A 20,216-nucleotide genomic window follows, 5' to 3' on the forward strand; every position below is an offset into this window, starting at 1 on the left:
TCCAACTCTGATCAAATCATTATTCTCATCTTCTTCAATGTGAATGTGCTTATGTATCCTTTTAATAATAATAGAGTAAAATAATACATGTACAGTAGAGTCTCACTTATCCAAGCCTCGCTTATCTGAGCTTCTGGATTATCCAAGGCATTTTTGTAGTCAATGTTTTCAATATATCATGATATTTTGGTACTATCTTGGGGAAAAGGTGTCTCCGCTGAAGCTTTAATCACAATTTTTGTTTCCACAACAAGCCAGATTTTCCAAAAGCCAATGATCGCACTCAGGAGACAGGGGAATTCCAGGCAAGAAACAATCAGGGCCAACTAACACCTCCCAACAAAGGATTCCCCCAGGCAGGAAGCAGCCAGGCCTTGAAGCTGCAAGGCTACTCAGTGCTAATCAAAATTTCACAGGAAAGGAGAATTCAAGTATTCAAAGCCAGTTTGCCATGGGCTTTCTCTGAAACCGAGTCTCCGGTATACATTGGCGGTCATCCCTCCAAGTCCTAACCAGGCCTTGCCCTGCTTAGCTTCCCCGAACTAGATGAGATCTGCTACCAAGATTAAAAACTGTCCAGATTTTAGACAGTAAATAAAGAGCAACACTCAAAAAGGGGGGAATTCCAGATAAGAAACAACCAGGGCCAGCTAACATCTCCCAATAAAGGAGCCCCAGACGGGAAACAGCCAAGTTTTGAAGTTGTAAGGCCATTCAATGATAATCAAGGTGGCCAATTGCAACATTCACCCTTGCCTCGAGCAGACAAGAGTTCTTTCTCCCACCCTGGACATTATTCCACAGATATATAAACCCCACTTGCTTAGTTTCCAACAGACCTCACAATCTCTAAGGATGCCTGCCACAGATGTGGGCGAAACATCAGGAGAGAATGCTTCTGGAACATGGCCAGACATGTCGGAAAACTCGCATCAACTCAGTGATTCCAGCCATGAGAGCCTTCGGCAACACATGATGTCATTGTTTTGCAAACCACAATCCCAGGGCTTCGCTGAATTCTGCAACAGGAGGAAGCTGCAAGACTTTTCCGTGTCTATGTAGACCAATGATGGGCAACCTTTTGTGCTTGGTGTGTCAAAATTCACCAAAAAACCTAGCATGACTTGGGTGGTGTGTCACTTCGAGAGAAAAAAAAACCATAATTTTGCAATATGTATAGTTTAAATAACAAAAATATATAATTGTAATATATAACTGTATTCAATAAATCCAAAACTATTTACTACCATTATTTCCATGTACAACCATCTATAGTACCTCTTGCAGTTTCCATCCTTATTTCTCTTTATTCTAGTTTCAATGTAGTCATGAATAATGAATAATATAATAATAATATAATAGTAATAATATGATAATATACTACAATAATAACAGAATATATAGTAGAGTCTCACTTATCCAACACTCACTTATCCAACGGTCTGGATTATCCAACGCATTTTTGTAGTCAATGTTTTCAATATATCATGATAATTTTGTGTTAAATTTGTAAATACAGTAATTACAACAGAACATTACTGTGTATTGAACTACATTTTCTGTCAAATTTGTTGTATAACATAATGTTTTGGTGCTTAACTTGTAAAATCATAACCTAATTTGATGTTTAATAGGCTTTTCCTTAATCTCTCCTTATTATCCAAGATATTTGCTTATCCAAGTTTCTGTTGGCCCATTTAGCTTGGATAAGTGAGATTCTACTGTATATACTAGCTGTGCCCGGCCACGCGTTGCTGTGGCGAAGTCTGGTGGTATGGCAAATAAAGTATTGAGGAATTGGTGGTAGTTAAGATAAAGGGTAAAGGTTTTCCCCTGACATTAAGTCCATTATAAATGGGTAATATAGCTATGTGGAAGGGCCTTGAGTCTACACTGCCATATAATCCAGTTAAAATCAGATAATCTGTATTTTATAGGCAGTGGGAAAGAGGCCTAAGTGAGGCCTAACTCTGCCTGTCCCCTGGGCTGAGTGGGTTGCTAGGAGACCAAGTGGGCGAAGCTTAGCCTTCTAACTGGCAGCAATTGGATAAAAACAGTTATTCCTCTCCCTCTAATTAGGACTTTATTTTTCTTTTCTTTTTGTTGTATGAACGTAGAGGCATGGAGGAGGGGTTGTGCTGCCAAGTTTAGTGTTTCTGGGATGTGTAGTTTTGTTGTCTTGTCCTAGGTCGAAATTCCATTACCCTTTTATATATATATTTATATTTTATATATATATATATGTGTGTGTGTGTGTGTGTGTGTATAATGTGCATAATTCCCACGGAGTAAACAACAAAACCACTGGACCAAATCACACCAAATTTGGCCACAAAAGACATTAGTCATCCAATCAATCTGCATGCGGCAGCATGTCAGCAAAAATGGCTAGGCGTGTCAATGCTGACATGCATGTCATAGTTTGGCCATCACTGATGTAGACTAACCCACCCATGGAAACAAATGCCTAGTTTTACATTCTAGGGCTCTTCTATGAAACGAGTTCAAATATATAATAATAATAAGATGGATAAAAAAGAAAAAGAAGCAATAACAAATTTATTGACAATAGCAAGACTGCTTATAGCAAGGAACTGGAGAAAAGTAATAGATGTACGGATTGAAGAATGGTATAAGGAAGTATGGAAATTGGCAATAAATGACAAGCTAACATGTAAATTAAAAGTTAAAAGAGGGATATGGAAAAAAATGATTTTGAGGATGTATGGGGGAAATTTATTGAGAAAGGACTCCAAAAAAGGGATAGAAGGCTACCGCCTCAGGAAGAAATGAGATTTTGCTTAGACAATGCATAAGAAATGGCTCGGGGAGGGAGGGGGGGATACACAGTGGTGAAGAAATATAGATAGACAAATGTTAACGATGTAGTAGATATTAATCAACACTAGATATAAAAGAATGATGCAAGTATTGTATGATAAATTAAATATCTGCTATGTGACAAAAGCAATTATTGTATGAAAAATTTTTAAATTCAATAAAAACGATTTTAAAAAAACAAATAGGTAGAGAATACTTCTGAGCAGGTGCAGAGCGCATGTGCCTCATGCAAAGGAAGGAATGCAGTGTGGGCACTTTGGTTTTTGCCCATCCGTTATAGGAGTTCAGCATTCTACTCCAGGATGTGGTATCATGCTCTCTATCTATCCACACACACACACACACACACATCTGATCTTGTATGATTTTCAAAGCAAAATGAGTCCAGCCTGGATAATATTCCAAAATCATCTGCAAATCCCAAGAATCGGGAGAATCTCCGCTGCAAGGACATGCCTCAGCATGAAGCAAACCTTATATTTCCCTGTGCAGAAAATCCCAGGTTCGGTTGTACCCGGGAGGACTTTTGGCTGCCAATCAAAGCTGACAGTGTAGAGCTACACGGAGCAAGGCTTTAGCTCAGTTACAACAGTTAACAGGATAGTTCTTCTGTCCCTGGATGGAAAATCCCCAATGTGATCTCTCTTCTCCTCATCAGGATCGGAAAGAATTTTACCCAAAAGACCAGGGAACTTTATGTTGACATTATTAGTTGAGATGGACCACGGCTCTGACTGAATATAAGTTGGCTTTCTATATCCTTGAGAAAGGTGAAATAATTTTCTTAATCCCTGGCATCTTGGGAAAGAACTGAAAGGGTGGATCCGTCAGCTGACAGCACCAGGCAGGGTCATTTGTCCAAGGTCTGATTCAACAAGACAGACATTCATAACACTACAAAGCACAGTTCGAAAAATTTCTGTTCCTGGTTCGAAAGTGGTCTTTCTTGTTTCATTATGTGGTCCTTACTTTGAAAGTTGTTACTATACTCCAGAAACCTTGTTTTTGTGGCTGACACAAACTCTGTTGAATTGTTTGACTCTATTTATTGATATTTATTGATAGTTTTATATAATAAAACTAGAGCAAAATGTGCTGCTGGTTGTGCCTCCCGCAAACAGCAAGTTTTTGCATTTGAATGAACCTTTTCCATGTTTTTTTTAATGATATTTTTATAAGTTCTTTTTTATTATTGAAAATATAACAGACCTACATGAAAGTGAAAAACAAGAAGTAAAGCAAAATAAACACATACAAAAAAAGAAAAAGAAATACAGAAAGATATAAAGGTTTGCACTGTAGTGTACAGCCTAATGGTTCTATCATTTAAAAAAAAACTTTAGTAAAAGGTGAAAGATTTATACTCTGGTTTCTCTTCAGATCGTATAAATCTTTCGCCTTTTACTAAAGATTTTTTTAATGATAGAACCAATCAGAAAAGTCCTCATGTGAACCACTCCAAGTTCCCTCAGGTTATAAATAAAGTACAGACCCTCACTTATCCAAGCTAAACGGGCCTTGGATAAGTGAATATCTTGGATAATAAGGAGAGATTAAGGAAAAGCCTATTAAAGATCAAATTAGGTTATGATTTTACAAATTAAGCACCAAAACATCATGTTTTACAACAAATTTGACAGAAAAAGTAGTTCAATACGCAGTCATGTTATGTTGTAATTACTGTATTTACAAATTTAGCATCAAAATATCACGATATATTGAAAAAATTGACTACAAAAATGCCTTGGATAATCCAGAACCTTGGATAAGCGAGTCTTGGACAAGTGAAACTCTACTGTATTATTATTATTATTATTATTATTATTATTATTATTATTAATAACTCAGGAACAAAAATTATGTTACATAGTGTAATAGAGAATCTATGAATTTCACAGGAAAGGAGAATTCAAGTATTCAAAGCCAGTTTGCCATGGCTTTTTAGGACCAAGGCTCCTAAAATTAGGTGCCTCGGCTTATATTCGGGTCGGCTTATACTCGAGTATAAGAAACCCCGGTGGCGAAGTGTGTTAAAGCACTGAACTGCTGAACTTGCAGACCGAAAGGTCCCAGGTTCAATCCCTGGGAGCGGAGTGAGCGCCTGCTGTTAGCTCCACCTTCTGCCAACCTAGCAGTTCGAAAACATGCCAATGTGAGTAGATCAATATGTACCGCTCCGGCAGGAAGGTAACAGCACTCCATGCAGTCATGCCAATGGCCACATGACCTTGGAGGTGTCTATGGACAACGCCGACTCTTCGGCTTAGAAATGGAGATGAGCACCAACCCCCAGAGTCAGACACGACTGGACTTAACATCAGGGGAAACCTTTACCTTTACCTTTACATTCGAGTATATACGGAATATACAGATTCAACTTAATAATAAAAACTACAGAACCTTGCTTGTTCGTAACTTGGGGACTGCCTGTATATACGCCACAAACAAGTCAAATCTCTCCTCAAGTTAGAGTTGCCCAGAGGCAGTTTTGCTAGTCCTTTCTTCCCAAACAAGAGGAGATGAAATGCGGTTTAGAGTACGAGTTAAATCACTCAACGGGGTTTTCTTAAATCAAGGAATGCTCCCAAGTGGTTTGCCCAGTCCATTCCTCTGAAACAGAGCCTCAAGCAGCCGGTGTTTGACCCTGTTTGAGTTTCCAAGATCGGAAAGGATGGAGTGTGCTTTATGCAGAAGCCTCTCCAAGGGCTGCCCATTCTTGGCCTCTTTCCCCTCCTCTCCTTGGGTCCGTCCCAGGATGAATCAGCCTTTGTGATGTGCGCAGAGGGCCTTGTCCCGTGAACTCTGGCGCACGTGTGAAGGAGGGGGGATCCGGGTTATTGTGGGAGGGAAGGAGGAGGCTGGGCACAGGACTTTGCCGCGCTCCTGCTCCCGGCGCTGCCTTTGTTTCCAGGCAGACTCCAGTGCGGAATCAGGGAATGCGCATGTGTTTGGGACGCTGGTTGGCGGGGACGCCATCCAAAAAAACACATGGCGCCTTCCTCTAGCGCAAGCAGAGCAGGGCATAACAACCACCTCTATGGATTTCTTTTATCCCCCTTCCCATAAATCAGACTACATTCCTTTTCTCCATCTCTAGGGTTGCATCGCTATGCGTAAAGAGTAAAAGAAAGAACGTAAAAGGCACCCAGAAAAGAAGGTGCAGACTCTTGACTGACAGCACCTGACACTCTGGTCTTCTCCCCTCTTTGGAGTCCAGTCTCTATAATATATACCCAAGACTCTCCGAAAATAACCAAAGAAAAAACGTAAAAGGCACCCAGAAAAGAAGGTGCAGACTCTTGACTGATAGGACCTGACACTCTGATCTTCTCCCCTCTTTGGAGTCCAGTCTCTATAACAGGGATCCCCAAACTTTTTAAACAGGGGGCCAGTTCACGATCCTTCGGACCGTTGGAGGGCCGGACTATAGTTGGTCACCGAGCAATAATAATAACAACAACAACAACAACAACAACAACAACAACAACAACAGGGTTGGAAGAGACCCTTTGGGCCATTGAGTCCAACCCCCTTGTGCCTTTGTGCCCGAAAGCACAAGCAAAGCACCCCTGACAGATGGCCAACCAGCATCAATGTTAATAATTACTAATAATAATAATAATAATAATAATAAGGGTTGGAAGAGAACCTTAGGGCCATTTAGTCCAACTCCTTCTGCCTTTGTGCACCAAAAGCACAAGGAAAGCTCCCCAGACAGATGGCCACCCAGCCTCAATGTTAATAATAATAATAATAATAATAATAATAATAATAATAATAATAAAGAAGGTTGGAAGAGACCCCTTGGGCCATTTAGTCCAACCACCTTTGCCTTTGTGCACCAAAGGAACAAGCAAAGCACCCCTGACAGATGGCCACCCAGCCTCAATGTTAATAATAATAATCATCATCATCATATAAAGAGGGTTGGAAGAGACCCCTTGGGCCATTTAGTCCAATCCTCTTCTGCCTTTGTGCACCAAAAGCACAAGCAAAGCACCCCTGACAGATGGCCACTCAGCCTCAATGTTAATAATAATAATAATAATAATAATAATAATAATAATAATAATGGTTGTAAGAGAAGAAGAGACCCCTTGGGTCATTTAGCCCAACCCCCTTCTACCTTTGTGCTGTGAGGGCCGGATACATGTCTTCAATGGGCCGCATCTGGCCCCCGGGCCTTAGTTTGGGGACCCCTGCTCTATAATATATACCCAAGGCTCTCCGAAAATAACCAAAGAAAGAACGCAAAAGGCACCCAGAAAAGGAGGTGCAGACTCTTGACTGATAGCACCTGACACTCTGATCTTCTCCCCACTTTGGAGTCCAGTCTCTATAATATTTATTTATTTATTACTTTATTTATTTCCGATATTTCTACCCCACCCTTCTCCCCGAGGGGACTCAGGGTGGCTTACACAACCGGCAGGATCGCTACCAGTATATCATAATACAACAAAATAATAAAACAGTTAAAATAATTAAATAACATAGTAAAATACAATATATACAAGATTTAACACAGTGCAACGCCGAATATATATGCCAATCATCCATCAGACCTTGTGCAAGAGCCTTAATCCAATCCATGTCAATGCTAACTGAGCTCATTCATTAAACGCTTGCGCACATAGCCAGGTCTTCAACTTCTTCCTAAACCCCAGAAGGGATGGAGTAATATATACCCAAGGCTCTCCGAAAATAACCAAAGAAAGAAAGTAAAAGGCACCCAGTAAAGAAGGTGCAGACTCTTGACTGATAGCACCTGGCACTCTGATCTTTTCCCGTCTTTGGAGACCAGTCTCTATAATATATACCCAAGGCTCTCCAAAAATAACCAAAGAAAGAAAGTAAAAGGCACCCAGTAAAGAAGGTGCAGACTCTTGACTGATAGCACCTGGCACTCTGATCTTTTCCCGTCTTTGGAGTCCAGTCTCTATAATATATACCCAAGGCTCTCCGAAAATAACCAAAGAAAGAACGTAAAAGGCACCCAGAAAAGAAGGTGATGACTCTTGCAAGGCCGGCCGAAGGTAATTTTCAAGTGTAGGCGAACAGAATTTTGGCACACCCCCCCCCCCCAAACCAATCACTGAAAAATAAAAGCATTGGATAAGCGAAAATGTTGGATAATAAGGAGGGATAAAGGAAAAGCCTAAATAAAGAACAACACTCTGAAAACAGGGGAAATCCAGACAGAAAACAATCAGGGCCAGCTAACACCTCCCAACCAAGGATACCCCCAGGGAGGAAGCAGCCAATGTTTGAATCTGCAAGGCCATTAAATGCTAATCAAGCTGGCCAATTGCAACATTCACATGTATTCGCATGCACCCGGGAGCGCCTCAACTGCACCCCCTAGAGAATGGCGCCACAGGCAAGTGCCTTGTTTGCCTCGGGGTTGAACCGCTTCTGGACTCTTGACTGATAGCACCTGACACACTCTGATCTTTTCCCCTCTTTGGAGTCCAGTCTCTATAATATATACCCAAGGCTCTCCGAAAATAACCAAAGGGAGCATGCCTATCACTGAAAGAGACACATTTTGCACTGCATAATGAATGCAGCTTGGCACTGCTCCGACTGCCAAAGCTCAATGCTATGGAATCCTAAGAGCTGTAGTTTTATAAGGTCTTCTTTGCCAAAGAGGGTAAACACCAACTCCCATTTCCCCAAGCATTGAGTTCTGGTAGTTAAAATGGCATTCATATCCCTTGTCTCTGTGTAGTTTGAAGGATGGAAGAGGGTTAAAAAAAATGGACCTCGCTGAGATTTTCCTGGCTTTCTCCCCAAACTTCCAAAACACAGAGAAGGCAAACAGACACTGTGACATTCTCGCTGTCAATAACAAACTTCAGAGGTCACAACCATCGAGCAAACTGGCAAATTTGCATCTTCTCCATCAGCATCAAACATCAAAATATACGCCGAAAGGGTCGACAATGTTGTCTTCCTTACTACTGCTGGTATTGCCAATGTGAAATACACAACATCTTCTCCATCTATGCTGGAGAATTGAGGCAATTTGAGCTCATATGAATTTCCCCGGTTCAATGTTATGGGATCCTGGGAGTTGTAGTTTGACAAGGCACCAGGACTCTTTGGCAGCGGAAGATTACAGACCCCAACAACTCCTCGGATCCCATAGCAATGCACCATTGGAGTCTAAATGGTCTCAAACTGCATTCATTCTACAGTGTAGACACATCTGTATCTCACCTCCTTCTTGAAAGTATTTATTTATTTACTGTATTTATAAATATCGCTTTTCTCACCCCAGTGGGGTTTTTTGTGTATGTGTCAGAAGTGACTTGAGAAACTGCAAATCTCTTCAAGTCCCCCAGTGGTGCAGTGGGTTAAACCCTTGTGCCGGCAGGATTGATGACTTGAAGGTTGGGTTGCTGACCTGAAGGTTGCCGATTCGAATCCAACCCGGGGAGAACGTGGATGAGCTCCCTCTATCAGCTCCAGCTCCATGTGGAGACATGAGAGAAGCCTCCCCTCCCACAAGGATGGTCAAAACACCAAAAACATCGGGTGTCCCCCCAGGCAACGTCCTTGCAGACGGCCAATTCTCTCACACTGGAAGCGACTTGCAGAAGAGACTCAAAGTGGTTTACAACATAATAATCGCAAAATTCAATGCCTAACATACATATAAAACCAAAACATGCAATCTAAACGTATAACTCTTTATTTATTTACTCTAAATGCCAAATTAAATGGGATTACATTATACAGTAGAGTCTCACTTATCCAACGTTCTGGATTATCCAATGCATTTTTGTAGTCAATGTTTTCAATACATCATGATATTTTGGTGCTAAATTCATAAATACAGTAATTACTACATAGCATTACTGCGTATTGAACTACTTTTTCTGTCAAATTTGTTGTATAACATGTTTTGGTGCTTAATTTGTAAAATCATAACCTAATTTTATGTTTAATAGGCTTTTCCTTATCCAACGTTCTGCCGGCCCGTTTATGTTGGATAAGTGAGACTCTACTGTATATAGAAAAAGGGAGGGCACATAATAGAAGATTGTTTTCACCCACCTGGCATACCTTTTGCAAAAGCCCAACTCCAAGGAGCAATATATCAATATACCAACTATCTATTCATCTATCTATCCATCCAGCCATTCATTCATCCAGGAGGAGATTGATGATCTAGACATACGTTTGATTACCTTCTATCTATCCATAATCCATACATCTATCCATCCAAGAGGAGATTGGTAAAAGGAACAATCTGGACTTTCCATTCATCTATCTCAGTGGTTCTCAACCTGTGAGTCCCCAGATGTTTTTGGCCTTCAACTTCTGGGAGTTGTAGGCCAAAAACATCTGGAGATCCCAGGTTGAGAACCACTGATCTATCTATTTATCCATCAATCCGTCTACCTGGAGGTGACTGGTAGGAAGGACCAACTTGAACTTACTTTCAGTTACCAACTATCTATTGATCCGTCCATCCATCCTGAAGACTAATAGAAAGGAACCATCTGGCCTTGCCTTGGACTACCTTCTGCCTATCCATCTACATATCCATCTATGTATCCATCTATCATTCTACCTATCCATCCTTTCAGGAGGAGGCTGATAGAAAGGACAAATCTAGCCTTACTTTTGACTGCCTTCTATAAATACATCCATTTATGTATCCATCTATGTATCCATGTAAGTATGTATCATCTATCTATCCATTTATGTATCCATATGTGTATCCATGTAAGTATGTATCATCTATCCATTTATGTATCCAAATGTGTATCCATGTATGTATGTATCATCTATCTATCCATTTATGTATCCATATGTTTATCCCTCTATGTATCCATCTGTGTATCAATCTGTGTATTCTTCTATGTATCCATTCAGGTATCTATCCATCTCCCTATCCATCCATCCTGGAGAAGACTGATAGAAAGGAACAATCTGGACAGTGATAAAGGAGCCATTTGGACTTACCTTTGACTACTATCGATCTATCTATTTATCTATCCATGTATCTATCCATGTATCCATCCATGTACCCATCTAGGTATCTCTGCGAGTACGTACGTATCCATCTACATATCCATTCATAGATCCTGGAGAAGGTGGCGATAAAGCAGCCATGTGGCCTTACCTTTGACTACTATCGATCTATGAGTAGGTAGGTATCCATCTAGATATCCATCCATGGATCCTGGTGAAGACAGAGAGGAAGCGGCCATGTGGCTTTACCTTGGACTATTATCTATCTATCCATCTATCCATCTATCCAGCTATCCAGCTATTCATCCATTCATGAACCCATCTAGGTATCTCTGTGAGTAGGTACGTATCCATCTACATATCCAAACACAGATCCTGGAGAAGATGGTGATAAAGGAGCCATTTGGCCTCACCTTTGACTACTATCCATCTATCTATCTATCCATGTATCCCTCTATGTATCCATGTATCCCTCCATCCATCCATGTACCCATCTAGTGAGTAGGTACATATCCATCCATAGATCCTGGAGAAGATGGTGGTAAAGGAGCCATTTGGCCTCACCTTTGACTACTATCCATCTATCTATCTATCCATGTATACATCTATTCATCTATTCGTCCATCCATGTACCCATTTAGGTATCTCTGTGAGTAGGTACCTATCCATCTACATATCCATCCATAGATCCTGGAGAAGACGGTGAGAAAGGACCATGTGGCCTTACCTTTGACTACTATCGATCTATCTATCTATCCATCTATCTATCTATCCAGTATCCCTCTATGTATCCATATATCCATCCATCCACGTACCCATCTAGGTATCTCTGTAGTAGGTACCTATCCATATACATAAGCCAAACATAGATCCTGGAGAAGACGGCGAGAAAGACGCCATGTGGCTTTACCTTGAACTTCTATCTATCTATCTATCCATGCATCTGTCTATCCATCCATCCATGGATCTATCTATCCATCCATGTACCCATCTAGGTATCTCTATGAGTAGGTACCTATCCATCTACATATCCATCCATAGATCCTGGAGAAGACAGAGAGAAAGGAGCCATGTGGCCTTACCTTGGACTATTATTGATATATCTATCTATCTATCCATGTATCCATCTATCCATCCATGTACCCATCTAGGTATCTCTGTGAGTAGGTATATATCCATCTACATATTCATCCATGGATCCTGGAGAAGACGGCGAGAAAGACGCCATGTGGCCTTACCTTGGACTACTATTGATCTATCTATCTATCTATCTATCCATGTATCCATCCATGTACCCATCTAGATATCTCTGTGAGTAGGTACATATCCATCTACATATTCATCCATGGATCCTGGAGAAGACGGTGATAGCCATTTGGCCTTACCTTTGACTACTATCGATCTATCTAACTATCCATGTATCCATCCATCCATGTACCCATCTAGGTATCTCTATGAGTAGGTACCTATCCATCTACATATCCATCCATAGATCCTGGAGAAGACGGCGAGAAAGACGCCATGTGGCCTTACCTTGGACTACTATTGATCTACTATCTATCCATCCATGTACCCATCTAGATATCTCTGTGAGTAGGTACGTATCCATCTACATATTCATCCATGGATCCTGGAAAAGACGGCGAGAAAGGAGCCATTTGGCCTTACCTTTGACTACTATCGATCTATCTATCCATGTATCCCTCCATCAATCCATGTATCCATCTATCCATCCATCCATGTACCTATCTAGGTATCTCTGTAGTAAGTATCTATCCATCTACATAAGCCAAACATAGATCCTGGAGAAGACAGCGAGAAAGACGCCATGTGGCTTTACCTTGGACTACTATTGATCTATCTATCTATCCATCCATGTATTTATCAATCCATCTATCCAGCCAGCCATCCATGTACCCATCTAGGTATCTCTGTGAGTAGGTAGGTATCCATCTACATATCCATCCATAGATCCTGGAGAAGACGGCGAGAAAGGAGCCATTTGGCCTTACCTTTGACTACCATGTATCTATCTATTAATCAATCAATCAATCAATCAATGTATCTGTCTATCCATCCATCCATATATCTATATATGTCCATATATATCAATCCATGGATCTATCTATCCATCCATCCATATATCTATATATGTCCATATATATCAATCCATGGATCTATCTATCCATCCATCCATATATCTATATATGTCCATATATATCAATCCATGGATCTATCTATCCATCCATCCATATATCTATATATGTCCATATATATCAATCCATGGATCTATCTATCCATCCATCCATATATCTATATATGTCCATATATATCAATCCATGGGTCTATCTATCCATCCATCCATATATCTATATATGTCCATATATATCAATCCATGGATCTATCTATCCATCCATCCATATATCTATATATGTCCATATATATCAATCCATGGGTCTATCTATCCATCCATCCATATATCTATATATGTCCATATATATCAATCCATGGGTCTATCTATCCATCCATCCATATATCTATATATGTCCATATATATCAATCCATGGATCTATCTATCCATCCATCCATATATCTATATATGTCCATATATATCAATCCATGGATCTATCTATCCATCCATCCATATATCTATATATGTCCATATATATCAATCCATGGGTCTATCTATCCATCCATCCATATATCTATATATGTCCATATATATCAATCCATGGGTCTATCTATCCATCCATCCATATATCTATATATGTCCATATATATCAATCCATGGGTCTATCTATCCATCCATCCTTGTACCCAGGGAGAGAAAGGGCCCATGTGGCCTTGCCTTGGGCTCCCTCCCCTCTCTGTATGCCTGTATCATCCCTTCCCTCCCTCCCTCCCTCCCTCCCTGAGTGGGCGAGGGCAGGCACGGACTCACCTTGGCGGCCTCTTCCTCCTCCTCTTCTTCTTCCTCTTCTTCCTCCTTCTTCTCCTCCTTCTCCTCCTTCGGGGGGGCCTGGGGGGCCCATGGAGGCTCGAGGCTCAGCCGGGGCGGCTCATGCAGAGCGCCATCTTACAGCGGGAGGGGAGGGGAGGGGAGGGGAGGGGCGGGGGAGAGAGAGAGAGGGAGGGAGAGAGGGAGGGGCAGGGCCAGCATGAGCCTCAGCAGCCCCGCCGCGAACGCCAGGCCGGCTTTGCAAAGCCAAGAGCGCCAAGAAGCAGCAGCAGCAGCAGCACGAGCAGCAGGAGCAGAAGCGGCAGCAGAAGCGGGCGGCGGCTTCTCTTCCTCTCTCTTTCTCTCTTTCTTTCTTTCTTTCTTTCTTTCTCCTCCCTCTTTCCCTCCTCCCTCCGTCCCTCCCTCCGGCCTTGGCTGGAGATGGTACGATCCGCCCCCGCTCTGTGTGTGTGTGTGTGTGTCTCACTCTCTTTGCAAACCGGCTTCTTGGCTTGGCCTCTTTCCCTTGCGACGCGGAGGGAGGGGAGGCCGGCCCTGGGATCAGCCGGCTTTGGCTGCCATGGCAACGCCACCTGCGCACGCGCGGAGGGAGGGAGGGGGGGAAAGGAGGTTCTTCCTGCCACTCTGGTAGGTACAGTAGAGTCTCACTTATCCAACATTCGCTTATCCAACGTTCTGGATTATCCAACGCACTTTATCTGCTATTTTCAATGTACAGTAGAGTCTCACTTATCCAACATTCGCTTATCCAACGTTCTGGATTATCCAACACACTTAATCTGCTATTTTCAATGTACAGTAGAGTCTCACTTATCCAACATTCGCTTATCCAACGTTCTGGATTATCCAACGCACTTTATCTGCTATTTTCAATGTACAGTAGAGTCTCACTTATCCAACATTCGCTTATCCAACGTTCTGGATTATCCAACGCGCTTTATCTGCTATTTTCAATGTACAGTAGAGTCTCACTTATCCAACATTCGCTTATCCAACGTTCTGGATTATCCAACGCACTTTATTTGCTATTTTCAGTGTACAGTAGAGTCTCACTTATCCAACATTCGCTTATCCAACGTTCTGGATTATCCAACGCACTTTATCTGCTATTTTCAATGTACAGTAGAGTCTCACTTATCCAACATAAACGGGCCGGCAGAACGTTGGATAAGCGAATATGTTGGATAATAAGGAGGGATTAAGGAAAAGCCTATTAAACATCCAATTAGGTTATAATTTTACAAATTAAGCACCAAAACATCATGTTATACAACAAATTTGACAGAAAAGTAGTTCAATATGCAGAAAGGCTATGTAGTAATTACTATATTTACAAATTTAGCACCAAAATATCACAATGTATTGAAAACAGTGACTACAAAAATGTGTTGGATAATCCAGAACGTTGGATAAGCGAATGTTGGATAAGTGAGACTCTACTGTACAACTTATAATGCGCACTTTAGCTTATCTATTACTGCAATCTCACTGGTTTTAATTCTATTATTAAGTATGTTTTTATATCATACGTTAATGTTCAGATTTTATAATTGGTGACTGTTTTGTTTTTTGATGTACAGTAGCGTCTCACTTATCCAAGCCTCGCTTATCCAAGTTGAACTACTTTTGTGTCAAATTTGTTGTATAACATGATGTTTTGGTGGTTAATTTGTAAAATTGTAACCTAATTGGATGTTTAATAGGCTTTTCCTTAATCTCTCCTTATTATCCAGCATATTCGCTTATCCAGCATTCTGCCAGCCCATTTATGTTGGTTAAGTGAGACTCTACTTTATTTATTTATTTACTACATTTACAGTAGAGTCTCACTTATCCAACATAAACAGGCTGGCAGAACGTTGGATAAGTTTTTGCCTGTGGTTGCATTTGTGCCTCCCTCTGAGGCTGAAAGAGTGTGCAGCACAGGGAGTGACACCTGTCAATAAAGATCACAAAGGACTCCTTGGAAAGAGCCGCAAAAGGAACCCTGTATGGGTGAGTTCGGACTAGACCCTGGCCATGCGGTATTGGAATCAGTGCCACAAAAACCAATAGCTATTTGCAACTGGGGTGAAAAGGCGGGGGAAATGCTTACAAATGCTCTCGGCATGAAAGGTAATGAGATTATGCCTTTTTGGGGCCGCCCGATTGTGTAGGATTCAGGGATTCCTGCCTTGGGAAGGCCGGGGTCGCGCCGGGACAGCCGTTAGCAGGGACAGCTGGAGAAATTAATGGATTGTAGCTGTTTTCAGGCAGCGGCGGATTGATTTTTTCCAATGGAGGAATGCTGCGATAATAATGGCTCCACCAGGCTTAGAGATGGAAGCAGGAAAGAGAGAAGCCTGTCCGCTGGTCGGGCAAAGCCGGAGAGTGCAAGCGTTCCTACTAAAAACCCTGGAACGGATTTATCGATGCTGCAAAATAAATAAAGCCAAAACACACAAGAGATACCGGTATAAAGGTAAAGGTTTCTCCTGATGTTAAGTCCAGTCGTGTTCAACTCTGGGGGTTGGTGCTCATCTCCATTTCTAAGCTGAAGAGCCAGCGTTGTCCGTAGACACCTCCAAGGTCATGTAGCCAGCATGACTGCATGGAGCACCGTTACCTTCCCGCCGGAGCGGTACCTATTGATCTACTCACACTCTGGGGGTTGGTGCTCATCTCCATTTCTAAGCTGAAGAGCCAGCGTTGTCCGTAGACACCTCCAAGGTCATGTGGCCACTGGCATGACTGCATGGAGCACCGTTACCTTCCCGCCGGAGCGGTACCTATTGATCTACTCACACTCTGGGGGTTGGTGCTGATCTCCATTTCTAAGCCCAAGAGCCGGCGTTGTTCGTAGAAACCTCCAAGGTCATGTGGCCATTGGCATGAATGCATGGAGCGCCGTTACCTTCCCGCTGGAGTGGTACCTATTGATCTACTCACATTTACATGTCTTCAAACTGCTAGGTTGGCAGAAGCTGGAGCTAACAGCGGGCTCTCTCTCAGCTCCCCGGATTTGAACCTGGGACCTTTCGGTCTGCAATTTCATCATCTCAGCGCTTTAACACACGGAACTACTGGAGGTTCCTGATATTGATATAGAAGGTAAAGGTTTTCCCCTGACGTTAAGTCCAGTCATGTCTGACTCTGGGGGTTGGTGCTCATCTCCATTTCTAAGCCGAAGAGCCGGCGTTGTCCATAGACACCTCCAAGGTCATGTGGCCGGCATGACTGCATGGAGCGCCGTTACCTTCCTGCCGGAGCAGTACCTATTGATCTACTCACATTTGCATGTTTTTGAACTGCTAGGTTGGCAGGAGCTGGAGCTAACAGCGGGCGCTCACTCCACTCTCCAGATTTGAACCTGGGACCTTTCGGTCTGCAAGTTCAGCAGCTCAGCGATTTAACACACTGAGTCACCGGAGGCTCCCGATACTGATATAGGCCTACCAAATTGGAGCCCCCACCCCACCCGTGCGGATGTAACAGTGCAGAAACTTCTTGAGAAATTGAATGTTCACTGCTGACAAACAGGGTTCACAAAGGCACCCTTGATCCCACGAGTCGTTGCTGGTAATGGAGTTTGAATGTTACTGAATGACTCCATCTGGCCAAAAAGGAGGAGAAAGAGAAAGGGGAGGGTAAGAGAATTTGTTTATTACTTTTATTTATGTACTGTATTTATATCCCGCCCTTCTCATCCCGGTGGCGAAGTGTGTTAAAGCGCTGAGCTGCTGAACTTGCAGACCGAAAGGTCCCAGGTTCAAATCCCAGGAGTGGAGTGAGCGCCTGCTGTTGCTCCAGCTTCTGCCAACCTAGCAGTTCGAAAGGCGGGGTCATGCAAATTCTATAGCAGTGGAGAACCCTGGGATGCCTGCTTGTGGTGGAAAAAGCAACATCTAGGATGAAATGATCCCCAAACAAAAGCATTCCTTGGGTGCTGGGCTGTAGTGTTTGGGGAGGACATTGGCAGGGGTTGGGATACATGTTCATGGCACTCGCTGTAACCGCAATGTCAGTGGAAAAGAGTTACTTGCTGGCTCCTCAGTCCTGGGAACTATATTCTGTTTGTGGAGGCTGTCTGTGTGACAGATATCTGTGCCACATACACACTTATGGATTTTCACTTTTATTATGGACTAGCTTGGGGTCTCGGCGGTGGCCGGGTCTTTTGAGAAACCTATGTGCCAAGTTTGGTCCAGATCTGAAGTCGGCCGGGTTCAGTGCTGTCTGTTTAAGGGTGAACTACAACTCCCAGAGCCAAAGGACAATCACCCTGAAACCCTGCCTGTATGCTCAGTTGGGCATGGTGAGGCAGTGTGCCAAGTTTGGTCCAGATCCGAAGTCGACTGGGTTCAGTGCTGTCTGTTTAAGGGTGAACTACAACTCCCAGAGCCAAAGGACAATCACCCCGAAACTCAGCATGTATGCTCAGTTGGGCATGGTGAGGCAGTGTGCCAAGCTTGGTCCAGATCCAAAGTCGGCTGAGTTCAGTGCTGTCTGTATAAGTGTGAACTACAACTCCCAGAGCCAATCACCCTGAAATCCTGCTTGTATGTTCAGTTGGGCATGATGAGGCAGTGTGCCAAGTTTGATCCAGATCCAAAGTCGGCTGAGTTCAGTGCTGTGTGTATAAGGGTAAACTACAGCTCCCAGAGCAAGAAGTGAGTGAAGCTACTTGGTCCATCCTACCCCATTCTTCCCCAGGATAGAAAGGGGTTCATGGCGGTTCTGTGTGGCAAGTTAGGTCCAGTTCCGTCACTGGTGGGCATCGCAGTTGTCTGTGGGAGCCATAGTAATTGAAAGTACTACAAATCCCATCACCCATGGTCCATTGTCCCGCAAATGGCAGCAGGGCGTAAAGTCCGTCATGGGGATTAAGTATGCAAAGTTTGGTCCAGATCCATCATTCCTGGTGGTCACAGTGGCCTGTGATATTGGCGGCCAATCAGAAAGCTGCCACATACACACACACACACACACACATACATACATACATATATACACCGCCCACCACATACAAACATTGACTTTTATTATATAGAAGATATAGATATAGAATATAAAATAGACAGACAGACAGATAGATAGATAGATAGATAGATAGATATAGAAGATATACAGTAGAGTCTCACGTATCCAACACTCGCTTATCCAATGTTCTGGATTATCCAACGCATTTTTGTAGTCAATGTTTTCAATATATCATGATATTTTGGTGCTAGATTCATAAATACAGTAATTACTACATAGCATTACTGAGTATTGAACTACTTTTTCTGCCAAATTTGTTGTCTAACATGATGTTTTGGTGCTTCATTTGTAAAATCATAACCTAATTTGATGTTTAATAGGCTTTTCCTTAATGCCTCCTTATTATCCAACATATTCACTTATCCAACATTCTGCCGGCCCGTTTATGTTGGATAAGTGAGACTCTAATGTAGTAGATATAGATATAAATGATGAAGTGGTGTGAGAGAGATGTTCTCCCAAGTAAAAAGAATAGTGATTTTCTTTTTTTGTGGTGTTTGGGCTTTTGCAGGGATCCTGTACACTTTGAACCCCATTAAAAGGAATGACCTCCTTTGCAATGGAATAGTTTTCTAAGCTTCCTCAAATCCCAATCTTTGGGGAAAGGAACGAACTGGCCAAACCACCTCCGAGGAATCGTTGCTTATGAAAACGTCATGGAGTCACCTTAAGCCGACGGATGACGAAACACACAATAATGGTGATGGTAGCATTTGAAATTGCAGAGGGATTGCTAAAACAATGAGGTTTTTTGGGTTGCGTGGGGTGTTATTTAAAATGATTTGGATGTAGCTTTGAGGGTGGTTGAAATATGCGCCGCTTCTGCAATTTGCTGCGTTTGTAATCGGCTCAACTTGCACATTTAGCAAATGCAGATACAGGTTGAACAGGCTCGGGCAAACATTGATGTTCCATGCATAACATGAGCCTTTTCAAGCTGTATTTTATGGGGGGAGATATCACATTTGCCCCAGTGGCGAAGTGCGTTAAAGCGCTGATGTACTGAACTTGCAGACCGAAAGGTCCCAGGTTCAAATCCAGGGAGCGGAGTGAGCGCCCGCTGTTAGCTCCAGCTCCTGCCAACCTAGCAGTTCAAAAACATGCAAATGTGAGTAGATCAATAGGTACTGCTCCGGCAGGAAGGTAATGGCGCTCCATGCAGTCATGCCGGCCACATGACCTTGGAGGTGTCTACGGACAACACTGGCTCTTCGGCTTAGAAATGGAGATGAGCACCAACCCCCAGAGTCAGACATGACTGGACTTAACGTCAGGGGAAACCTTTACCTTTATCATATCGTATTTGTTTGTTGGAATCCCACTTGACTGGGAATCAAAGGAGCCAAAAAGAACAACAGAAACATATTATGTTAATACAGAACCAAACTACTCCGTAAAAACCCAACACAAG

The 20,216-nt window shown here is 42.5% G+C and overlaps 1 protein-coding gene across 4 annotated transcripts in view; it reads right to left on the minus strand.

Moving 5' to 3' along the window:
- Nucleotides 1-14,233, minus strand: part of mbnl3 (muscleblind like splicing regulator 3) — a 136,195-nt gene extending 121,962 nt beyond the window's left edge. Inside the window, exon 1 of one of the 4 annotated variants that reach the window (XR_010001039.1) lies at nt 13,769-14,230. The gene's annotated coding sequence lies outside the window, so the exon portion shown is untranslated. Of the gene's footprint in view, nt 1-10,978; nt 13,690-13,768 lie in introns of those variants that run through there. The other 3 variants (XM_062963826.1, XM_062963831.1, XM_062963828.1) reach the window with 3 other exon arrangements.
- Nucleotides 14,234-20,216: the final 5,983 nt, after the last annotated feature.

The sequence above is a fragment of the Anolis carolinensis genome, unplaced genomic scaffold, assembly GCF_035594765.1.
Source record: "Anolis carolinensis isolate JA03-04 unplaced genomic scaffold, rAnoCar3.1.pri scaffold_12, whole genome shotgun sequence".
Lineage (NCBI taxonomy): Eukaryota > Metazoa > Chordata > Lepidosauria > Squamata > Dactyloidae > Anolis > Anolis carolinensis.